The following is an 11,392-nucleotide window of genomic DNA, read 5'->3' as shown; positions in this document are numbered from 1 at the left end:
CAAAGGACCACAAATCAAACAATCAAAGCACTCAAATAAATTGTAATAAAAGCAACCTATATGTATGACATGTCATTTAACAACTAAAACAAAAAAGATCTTCCACTATTGCTAAACATTAAAATTCAGAAGTGTGCAAGATAACTCCAATTATGAACCAATATAAATAGGTATCTTTTTGCTATTTTCAAGTTTTGACAAAAGAGTAGCAGAGTGAAGACTAAACATGAAAAACATATTTACCAATAAAAAGTTCAGAAATGCAAGAAAGTTAATCTTTCCAATTCCCATATAAATATCAAACAAAATGGTAACAACTGACAAGCAAACATATACAATCTTTTCATCATGTGAGCAAAACTACAAAAGCTTAAAAAAGCAGCTTTGCACCAGAAGCAAAATTGTGAACAAAACTAGCAATCATCACATAGCCTCCTTCATGAGCAACCCAAAATGAATAACCCCTTGAAACTGACTAGACATATTATCCAGTAAGGAAGATTTAACTACATGGTGCATTTCCCCAAATCAATAAAGTTTTTCTAAAACTCCAGAAAAACATCTTTAACAAGGAGATGACAAATTCAATGAGGTTATTCTAAAACTCTAAAACATCTTAACCAGGAGATGGCATCCAAAGTTGCACTATTTTTGAACTTCAAAGATCAGCAAAAGAGCCTTCACAAAAGAGAGATCATCCTCTAAAAGCAGTCCAAGTACGAGGGTAAGAACAAACAACCACTTCTAGTAGACATGAAAGTGTGTATATATCTTTGATGTTCCTTTCAAAAATCAATGAAGTTTTTCAAGTTCTCTTTAAAAGCATCTTCACAAGGAGAAATCATAAACAACTTAAGCTTGTTGACAGGCATCAATTAAATAATGCTATCTTCACCCTTCAAATTATCAGGGAAAGCTTCACAAAGGCGATACTTTTCTCTAGAAAGCAGTCTTCAAATAGGGAGGACAGAGAACAAGTGACAAAAAAACCACAGAAGTGCCAACATGCTGTACAAAAAATCACTCCTAAGTAAAGAACTTATCAGCACACAGTACAATCCATTGTCATCAGTAAAGGAAAGGTTCCCCCATCAACTCAAATGACACAGAGGAGTATTCAATTCAGATGCCAGAAAGAATATCCACGGCTAAATCCTGCATTTTTTCCCAAAGTGCAATAACAAATCTCACATGGTTGGAAAGAAAGAATATCCATTGCTACTCCAGCATATCTACCAAAAGTATTGAGGGTAAAAGCCGCACATACATGCTCCCAATAACAAGCTTCAGAGATAGTACAGGCAAGAGGACCAGCACATCTACCACAAGTATTCAGGGAAAAAGGCGCACATACAGCTTTCAATAACAAGCTTCAGACATAGTACAGGCAAGAGGACCAACATATCTACCAGAAGTATTGAGGGAAAAAGGCACATACAGACAAGAGAACGCGTTAATCGTCAGTAACTACACCCAGTAGTTGGTTACTCTGTATATGAATTGTCTCCAGAGATTGTAAGTGGCAAATTAATCATGAGACTGAATGAAAGGAAAATTTTACCAGAATAACATGCATAGTAAAAATTAATTATTGGACTCTAGCACCCGGTAGGTCATAAATCAAATCGGACATCCTCCAGAGTTAGGCAGCAGATCACCAAAGATGTCTCAAATGAAACCAGAATTTAGCATCCATAAACATTAATAACATGGCAATAAAATAAAATCCCAATACTTAGTGTCATTAGATTCCCGTAAGTTCAAACCACTCTTTGTTAGAAGTTCCTTGCTGAACACTCTCAACACACAATAGAAACAGGGAAATGCCTAACAGGAAAGGGCTCCTCCATGGATTCAGATGCTAAAATTTAGATGCTAGAAATAAAGATACATCTCCATGTTCTTCCCAAATTGTAACTGAAAAAGTTGTTCATCAGCTCAAATTACAACCCCATTGTCAAAGAAAACAGTAACAGGAAAGGTTCCTTCAACTCAGATGACAGAGAATTCAGATGCCACAAAGAGCATTCATTGCTAACTCCAGTATATCTACCCAAAGTATTGCGAGTAGAAAAAACCACATATGAAGTATACCAGGATTGATTCATGTTCAAAATCCAAACTCAGCATGCACAATATACTTCCAATACAGGCAAGAGGTTGTGTTAATCATCAGTGTGACAATTTAACTCCAGTAGTTAGTTTCTCTGTATCTCTGTATAAGGATTACGCCTCCAGTAAATATAAGTGGCAAAATTAATCATGAGACTCAACAAAGAATGAAACAAAGGTAATCTAAGGAAATAATTTCTCAATAGCATAAATAGAAGTAAACAACTGGACTCACCAAGTAGGTCAAACTCAAATAGGACATCCAGTGTTCCCTCAGGAGGCCATTACCAAAGGATGTCTCAAACCAGACTAGAATTTCGCAGCCATAGACCTCAATAACATGGCATTAAATCAAATCACAAAACCTGTAATTAGATTCCTGGAAGTTCCTTGCTCAATACCCTAGACCACACAATAGAAACAGGGAACAATCTATAAACCAAGAATTAATACTTTCCTTACTCTTGAAGGCCCTCATCCATCATGTACTCCAAGCTAGAAGCATGCAAAGAACTGAGAATCCTATTCAATATAAATTCATATGTATTTATTTATAGAAAAACAATAAGCCTATTAGTGGGGTGGGGAAACAAGAAAAATGTTCACACATAAAAAATAGGAGAAATTTTGGGGAACTGAAAACATCCAAAAATTCACAACAATGCAACCATGAAAGAGAACATAAGTATTAATCAAACTTGGATAAATATTTTTCCAGATAGAAGGTTGTAATGATGATCACACTCTGGGCTCTAGCTCATATACCCTAGGTTAGACCTCTTGCTAACCTATGAACCACAATATTACAAAATTCATCAAAAATGGGGAGAATGATGAGAATGAGGAGAATGAGAGCATTGAAAAATCAGTTAAGAAGCTTGACAAAAGACTTCCAAACCAAACAGGTCAATGACCCCTGGCAATTAATTGTGCACCCTCCAAGTTGAACTAGACCTTGAAAGGACATAAAGAGAGAAAAGAACATGATCATTAATATGGTCAAAGAAAAAGTATTTAAATACACTAACTGATTATTTGATTGATAAGAGATAACCAGGCATTGATGCATCAAACTGAACTCAATGGATAAATAAGGCAGGGCACTAATGAATCATCATCATACAACTAGAAAAAATGCTAATGTCTACTAGTGAAGGAGAAAGGGCAAAGCACAGAAAAAGGAATAATTAACCACAACAAAACCAAAATTTTCATGAATGGAATATGTCCAGAACTGACCTGTCTAACACAATACATCTAGACCTGCAAAGATGCAGAAGAATAAACATAAGGGAAGATATGATTTCACTAAATCATATATATAGTAAGAGAGTGGAGAAAATTTAGGAAATCACAATAAAAAACTAATGGATAAAAATTTTTAGAAAGAATAAAACCAAGCTTGATAAGGCCACTTATGATCATCATGGGACTGACTGGGCTGCTCTACATGGAACCTCTTAACATAGGTTAATGAACCCCAATATTGGATCAAACCTAAAAAGAATAACCAACACAGCAAAGAACCTCCCACAAAATTAAGTCTAATCAAAGATTAAATGTGTCTACTAGTGAAGGGAAATCAAAAAGCTTGCCAAACCGATCCACATCGTTCAACCAAGCTTGCTGATGAGTGATGAAGGAATAGAACATAGCTTGTCAAGCCAATCCACATAGTTCAACCTGAAAGCTAGCTGTTGAAACCGAACCCATGATCCGAACTACATCAAGTCATGACAGACAAAGCAACAATACATAATTGGAAAGAGAAAAATGTAAGCCACCGATCAATATGAACTCAAAATTTCCAGAAAATCGAGAATAGATAACTGAACAAGCAAATGAAGCAATGATCAAACTGATCTATTCGCCCAACTACAACATATCCAGAGCCTTGAACTTGATACCAAATCCACGATCTAAGCTAGATCACAAGACATACATACAGAGCATAAGTAACTGGAAATTGTCATCTTCAGCAACCGATCAAGAAATATACCAAAATTTATAGAGAACCAAGCATAAGATAACCAAACAAGTATTATCAAATTGATCACATGTCATTCAACCAAAAGACATCCAAAAGTAGCAGCAGAAACCGAATCCATGATCCAAACTATATCAAGTCAATGACAGACATACCAACCATAAATAATTGGAAACAGAAATCTTAACCAACAGATACATATAAACACAAACTTTAATCAGGCATATGATAACTTATCGTATCAATCAAACCGATCTATTACGTTCGTTAGACCTCTTGCAAACCTGTGAGCCACAATATTACAAAATTCATCAAAGTTGGGAATAACTATGAGAATTGCATTGAAAAATCAGATTTGACAAAACACTTCCAAACCAAATAGGTCAATGACCCCCTGCTGCAGTCCATTGTGCACCCCCCAAGTTGAACTACACCTCAAAAGAACATCAAGCCAGAAACAAAGCCGAGCATTAATATGGCCAAAGGTACAAGTATTTAACTGATTATTTGATGAATGAGAGATAACTGGGCATTGATGCATCGTACTGAACTTTGGATAAACAACAAGGCTCGCCACTTATGATCATTAAAGGATTGTCTCCATATGCTGCCTCTAGGAATTAAGGTTAATCAGCCACACAATCTTGGATTAAACCTAGAAAGGACATCAAGCGCAAAGAAACCCCAAAATTAAGAGTAAACAAACAATGATATGTCCACTAGTGAAGGAGAAAGGGCAAAAAAAAAAAAAGAACTATTAAACCACAGCCAAACCATAATTTTCACAAATGGAAAATGTCCAGATCTGACCCTTCTAACACAATACATGACCTGCAATTATGCAGAACAATAAATAGAACTCAATCATACATAGTAAAAGAGTAGAGAAAATTTTGGAAATCACAACCAAAAATTTCATGGACAAAATTTTTTCGAAGGAATAGAACCAAGCTTGATAAAACCACTAATGATCATCACAGGGCTGCTCTACATGGACCTCTTAGCATTAAATTAATGAACCCCAATTATTGGAACAAACCTAGGAAGAATAATCAAAACATCAAAGAACTCCCCACAAAATTAAATCTAATCAAATATTAAATGTGTCTACTAGTGTCTAGTGAAGGGAAATCCAAAAGCTTGACAAACCAATACACATCATTCAACCAAGCATGCTGATGAGTGATGAAGGAATAGAACCAAGCTTGTCAAACCAATCCCCGAAAGCTTGCTGCTGAAACCAAATCTGTGATCCAAACTACGTCAAGCCATGACAGACAAACTGGCAATACATAATCGGAAAGAGATATTGAAAGCCACCGATCAAAATAAACTCAAAATTTTCAGAAAACCAAAAATAGGATAACTGAACGGTTAATGATCAAACAGATCTATTTGCTCAACTAGAACATATACAGAGCCTTGAACTTGATACCAAATCCACGATCTGAGGCTCTGAGCTACATCAACATGACAAGACATACAGAACCTGCCCATTAATATGGCCAACTGAACTTATTATTTGATGAATGAGAGATATCCAGAGATTCATGCATCAAACTGAACTCATTAGATTAAAAAAATAATAATAAAAAATAGCACACTACTAATAATCATCATACAACTCTGAATGGACTGGCTCCCTCCTCTAGGAACTAGGCTAATCAACACCACAACCTTGGATTAAACCTAGAAAGAACATCAAGAGCATAGAAACCCAAAAAGTTAATAAACAAACAATGATATGTCTACTCTACTAGTGAAGGGGAAAGGGCAAAGCACCCAAAAAGAAAACTACAACCAAACCAAAATTTTCACAATTGGAAGGTGTCCTGAACTGGCCCTTGTCACACAACACAACTAGACCTGCAATTATGCAGAAGAATAAATATAAAGGAAGAATTAGGATTTTACTAAATTATATATACAGTAAAAGAGTGAAGAAATTTTGGGAAATCAAAACCAAAATTTTGGAAGGAATAAAACCAAGCATGACAAGGCCACTAATGATCATCATGGGACTAACTGATGGCTGCTCTACATGGGACTTCTTAGCATTAGGTTAATGAACCCCAATATTAGATCAAACCTAGGAAGAATAACCAAAACAGCAAAGAACAACCCACAAATTTAAGTCTAATAAAATATTAAATGAGTCAACTAATGAAGGGAAATTCAAAGGCCTGCCAAACCGATCCATGTCGTTCAACCAAGCTTGCTGATGAGTGATGAAGGACTAAAACCAAGCTTGTAAACCTATCAAGGTCGTTCAACCAAAAGAAATCCTAAAGCTTGCTGCTGAAACCAAATTTGCGACCGGAACTACATCAAGTCATGACAGACAAGCAACAATACATATTTGGAAAGAGGAAATGAAAGCATCCTATCAATATATAGGCAAAAGCTCCAAAAAACCAAGCATAGGATAAACCGATATATTCGCTCAACTAGAACAAATCCGGAGCCTTGCACTTGATCAAATCCGCAATCTGAGCTACATCAACAAGATAAGACATACAGACGAGCATAAGTAACTAGAAATAGACATCTTCTGCAACCGATCACGACATAAACCAAAATTAATAGAGAACCACGCATAAGATAACCAAACACGTATTATCAAACCGATCCATGTCGTTCAACCAAAAGACATCCGAAAGCAGCAGGCTGAAAACGAATCCACGATCCAAAATACATCAAGGCATGACAGAAATTCCAACAATAAATAACCGGAAACAGAAATCTTAAGCAACCAATCAATATAAACGCGGAATTTTCACAAAATTAAGCACATGATAACTAGACACGTATCGATCAAACCGATCGTTTTCATTCAACTCGAAAAATCCGAAGCCTTGCACTTGACTTCAAATCCACGATCTGAGCTACATCAACATGACAAGACATGCAGACGAGCATAAGTAAGTAGAAATAGACATCTTCAGCAACCGATAAAGACATAAACCAAATTTCATAGAGAACCACGCATAAGATAACCAAACACGTATTATCGAACCGATCCATGTTGTTCAACCAAAAGACATCCATAAGTAGCAGGCTGAAATCGAATCCACGATCCAAACTACATCAAGGCATGACAGACATACCAACAATAAATAATCGGAAACAGAAATCGTAAGCAACCGATCAATATAAACGCGAAATTTCCACAAAATCAAGCATAGGATAACTAGACACGTATTGATCAAACCGATCGTTTCCGTTCAAATAGAACAAATCCGAAGCCTTGGCACTTGACTTCAAATCCATGATCTGAGCTACATCAACATGAGAAAACATACAGACGAACATGAGTAACTAGAAACGGACTTCTTTGGCAACCGATCAAGGGAGAAACCAAAATTTCCAGAAAATCAAAGCACATAGGATTCCAAAACACGAATTAATCAAACTGATCACTACGAATCTGAAACAACTATCCGAAAAAGCATGGAATATGAGAGAGGTTTGAGACTGCAAAACGGATATTCAGATGAGAACGAGATGAAAGAAGGGAAGGGTTGGGGCATTTATAGGACTGAAGACGCGTTTCAGATAAAGCAAACGTACAAATCATGCAGTGCTGGCATGTCGGTTAGGATGAGTGGTTGGAATTTTTCCGCGGCTTAAGCGGTCAACAATTGTGGTCAGATTCTTCGCGATTTAGCCGACACACAAAAAATAAGTGAAATTATGTCCTTAATTTTTAGAAAAAAAATAATAATTAGGCTATTGGCAATTGATACCAAACTGACCTAACAATTTTTTTATTTGCCATGTATTGGGCCTCTGAAATTCTGATTGTCAAATTGCAAAGGCCCATTTGACCATTTATATATTATTATTATTATTATTATTATTATTATTATTATTATATTTTTACAAAATGATGTGATAGTAAGTTCATCTTTTAAAGAATAGATAGAATTGCATACCTAGAAAGTAAATAGTGGATAATTATAAATTTAATGATGCCATTTGAAAGTGAGAGAAAATTGTAAAGGTGCGAATAGCCTTAGACACCTTAAAAAAGAAGAGAGACTAAATTGACTATTTAATTTATTAAGAGACTAAACTTACAACATGATCAAATAATTGATGGCCTGTCTAAATCTAAAATTGAAAATAAATAACTAAATTGTTGAAAAATTACAGTGTATCCTCATGTAAATGCTATATAATGGTATCATCGTATACTCAGAATAATACAGAAAAAGAAGGGAGAGAAAAGAGAAGAAGAGAGAATTGAGCACTTGAACTCATAACTACTTTTCATTTTCATTGATAACGGTAAATCTATACTATCCATACTATATATAAAAGTAAAATCCTCCTATTTTATTTTCCCGTCTAAAATTTTGTAGTGAATTAATTAAATATTTTATTGGTCAAATAATTAATACAAATTATTTGGTAAGAAAATGTAAAATGGAAATTAACTAATATCTATTAATTGGTAATAGTGTTTTTATATTCACGTATTAACGTAATTACATAATACTGTGTAGAAAAAACATATTAATCTATATATACTATATATAAAAGTAAAATCCTCCTATTTTATTTTTCCTGGAAAAAAATTTGTAGTCATTTAATTAAATATTTTATTGATCAAATAATTAATAAAACTTATTTGGTAAGAAAATGTAAAATAGAAATTAACTAATATATATTAATTGGTAAGGCAAAAACTTGTGTGAGACCGTCTAACAATGAGACGGGTCGGGTCGGGTCGGGTCGGGTAAAAATGCAATTGTAACACTTATATGCACAAATGTCATACTTATATGCTCAAATGTAATACTAATCAGGAATAAATTTTTTATTACTTATTAGGATAAATGTAATACTTTTAAGGGAAAATACAATACTTTTACATTTCGATTTAAAAGTATTACATTTTTCCTCAAAAGTATTATATTTGCCCTTATAAGTGAGAGGTACTTGTCAACATTACTTATTAAGAAAAATGTATTACTTTTTCTCTTATAAATAACAAAAATTGTATTTTTGATTAGTGTTATATTTGAGCATATAAGTGTGAGATTTGCACATATAAGTATGACATTTGCATGGTACTTTGACCCGACCCGACCCGTCTCACGAATAAGGATCCGTGAGACGGTCTCACACAAGTGTGACCCAATTGGTAATATTTTTGTTATATTCACGTTTTAACGTAATTGCATAATACCGTGTAGAAAAAGACATATTAATCTATACTATATATAAAAGTAAAATTCTCCTATTTCATTTTTCGCCCAAACTTTTGTAGTCAATTAATTGTTATTTGTCAAATAATTAATAAAAATTATTTAGAAAGAAAATGTAAAATGGAAATTAACTAACATATATTAATTGGTAATATTGTTTTTATATTCACATATTAACATAATTGCAAAATACTATTTAGAAAAGACATATTAATTAGGTAATAACGTAATTTGTTTACATTTTTTATTTCTGTATATATGGTAGAAAACATTAATGGAAATCAAGAGTATATGGATGCTTATTATATTTTCAACCATTGTTTAATACACAGATATAACAATATTTTTAGCCAGTATAATTACCTAATAATTATTATGATAATGAAGAAATTAATTACACATATATTAGTATAATTGAATAATAATTATTATGTTAATTAAGCTAATAATTACACATATATTAGTATAATTACATTTAAACATGGGTTTTGGAATTTTTTATAATAATTACAATTAATTCAGTCAGATATGGAGGAGGAAGAAAAAATTAAATGCGATATGGTGAAAATGCATATACTTAAGGTATAAAAGAATAATGACAAATATATTTGTGTAATTGACTAATAATTATTATGGTAATTAAGCTAAAAATTGGTTGTTAGATTTATTTTTATAATAATTAAAATTAAATTATTTCTCATTTTTTCCATATTTATTTTAATAATAATATAATTACATAAGGCATATTACATATCGATTTTTTTAAAGATAATTGTAGACAAACAAGTCATATATTATTTAATTAATTGAGTGATATGATAGTTTTGCACCAATCTTATAATCAAATAAATGTATATGTTCAATATTAGTTTTTTTTAATAATTTCATCTAAATATGTAATAAAATTCTTTTTTATCCATTTTCAGGTAATTGGACAATTATGTGCTCTAATTCAAGTAAGGAAAACATCATAAAATATAACTGATCCAACCAATTTCATCAATTACAATATATAATATTCGATTATAATTTATATAATTGTATATTGATCCAAATACTTTTAAAATATTATAACAAATTTATTTTGTGCAACGCACGAATGAAAATACTAGTATATAAATATACACATGATAATAATTGTACCTAACTCTGTATTCATAACATACATATCCCATATCAAAATGTATAATCAATACTGATATGTGCTCATGATTTGTGTTCAAATTTGCCCCATCTCTTGGGCATAAATTCCATAAAATCGTTTGGGGTGAGAGAGGCTCGAACTCTCGACCTCAGGATCACTCTAAGCTATGAGACCTACGCGCTAGCCAACTGCGCCACCACCCCATTGTGCATATTTTTATTTGTAAAACATAATATTTAGTACTTCTCAAACCCATCCGTGTTTATATTATCTTTGCAGTAAATAACTAAATAATACGGAGTAAAGCTGGAAAATAACAACATTAACAAACAATTAAGCGCCACATCTAGATGGTGATTTATGAGCAATTTATGCATATTCGAGAAAATGAAACACCCCCCCCCCCCCCCCCCCCCCCCGAATTATATGCTTATTATAACGTTTTTTTCTACCATGAATTATTCATAATCAACATTAGCCCCTTCAATTATTTTAAAACTGATGATTTTCCCCTTTATGTAAAAATAAACATTTCCTTAAAAAATAAGAGCAAAATAAGTATTTGACTTTTTTTTCTTCTCCAACAAATTATTATTTATAGGAAAAAGTGTCAAATAGGCCATTGAACTATTAGGGTTTGTACAATTGGACCATCGAACATAAAAAGTGTGCAATTAAACCATTGAACTTTATAAAGTTGTGCATATAGCATTTTTAGCCTGTTACTTTCAGGTTAAACAGGTAATATCAATGACGTGGCGTCTTGTGTGGCATTTTTTACACGGTGGCAACTTTTAATATTTAAATGAATTTACACATAATATATTTTCAATTAAAATTATCCTAATTCATATTAAAACATGAGTTTCTCTCCTGTACAAACTAAACTAGGGTTCACTCCTCCACCAACGCAGAAAAAATCTCTCCTCCAACAAT

At 33.0% G+C, this 11,392-nt stretch overlaps 1 long non-coding RNA gene and 1 other non-coding gene across 3 annotated transcripts; both read right to left on the bottom strand.

Annotated features, from left to right (window-relative positions):
• Positions 1 to 261: 261 nt before the first annotated feature.
• LOC116012602 lies at positions 262 to 7,597 on the bottom strand. 2 transcript variants are annotated; one of them, XR_004097162.1, is made up of 3 exons: positions 3,352 to 7,597; positions 2,348 to 2,634; positions 262 to 2,215 (listed from the first exon to the last, which is right to left on the bottom strand). It is a non-coding gene; the product is annotated as an uncharacterized LOC116012602 (long non-coding RNA). The 2 variants fall into 2 exon arrangements; XR_004097161.1 differs by having other exon boundaries at positions 2,348 to 7,597.
• Positions 7,598 to 10,575: 2,978 nt separating this feature from the next.
• Positions 10,576 to 10,659, bottom strand: TRNAM-CAU. The gene is given in 2 exon segments: positions 10,576 to 10,611; positions 10,622 to 10,659. It is a non-coding gene; the product is annotated as a tRNA-Met (tRNA).
• Positions 10,660 to 11,392: the final 733 nt, after the last annotated feature.

This window comes from Ipomoea triloba, chromosome 3, assembly GCF_003576645.1.
Source record: "Ipomoea triloba cultivar NCNSP0323 chromosome 3, ASM357664v1".
Taxonomy (NCBI): domain Eukaryota; kingdom Viridiplantae; phylum Streptophyta; class Magnoliopsida; order Solanales; family Convolvulaceae; genus Ipomoea; species Ipomoea triloba.
Note: the sequence above shows the minus strand (reverse complement) of the source record. Positions and strands in the feature narration are given on the sequence as shown.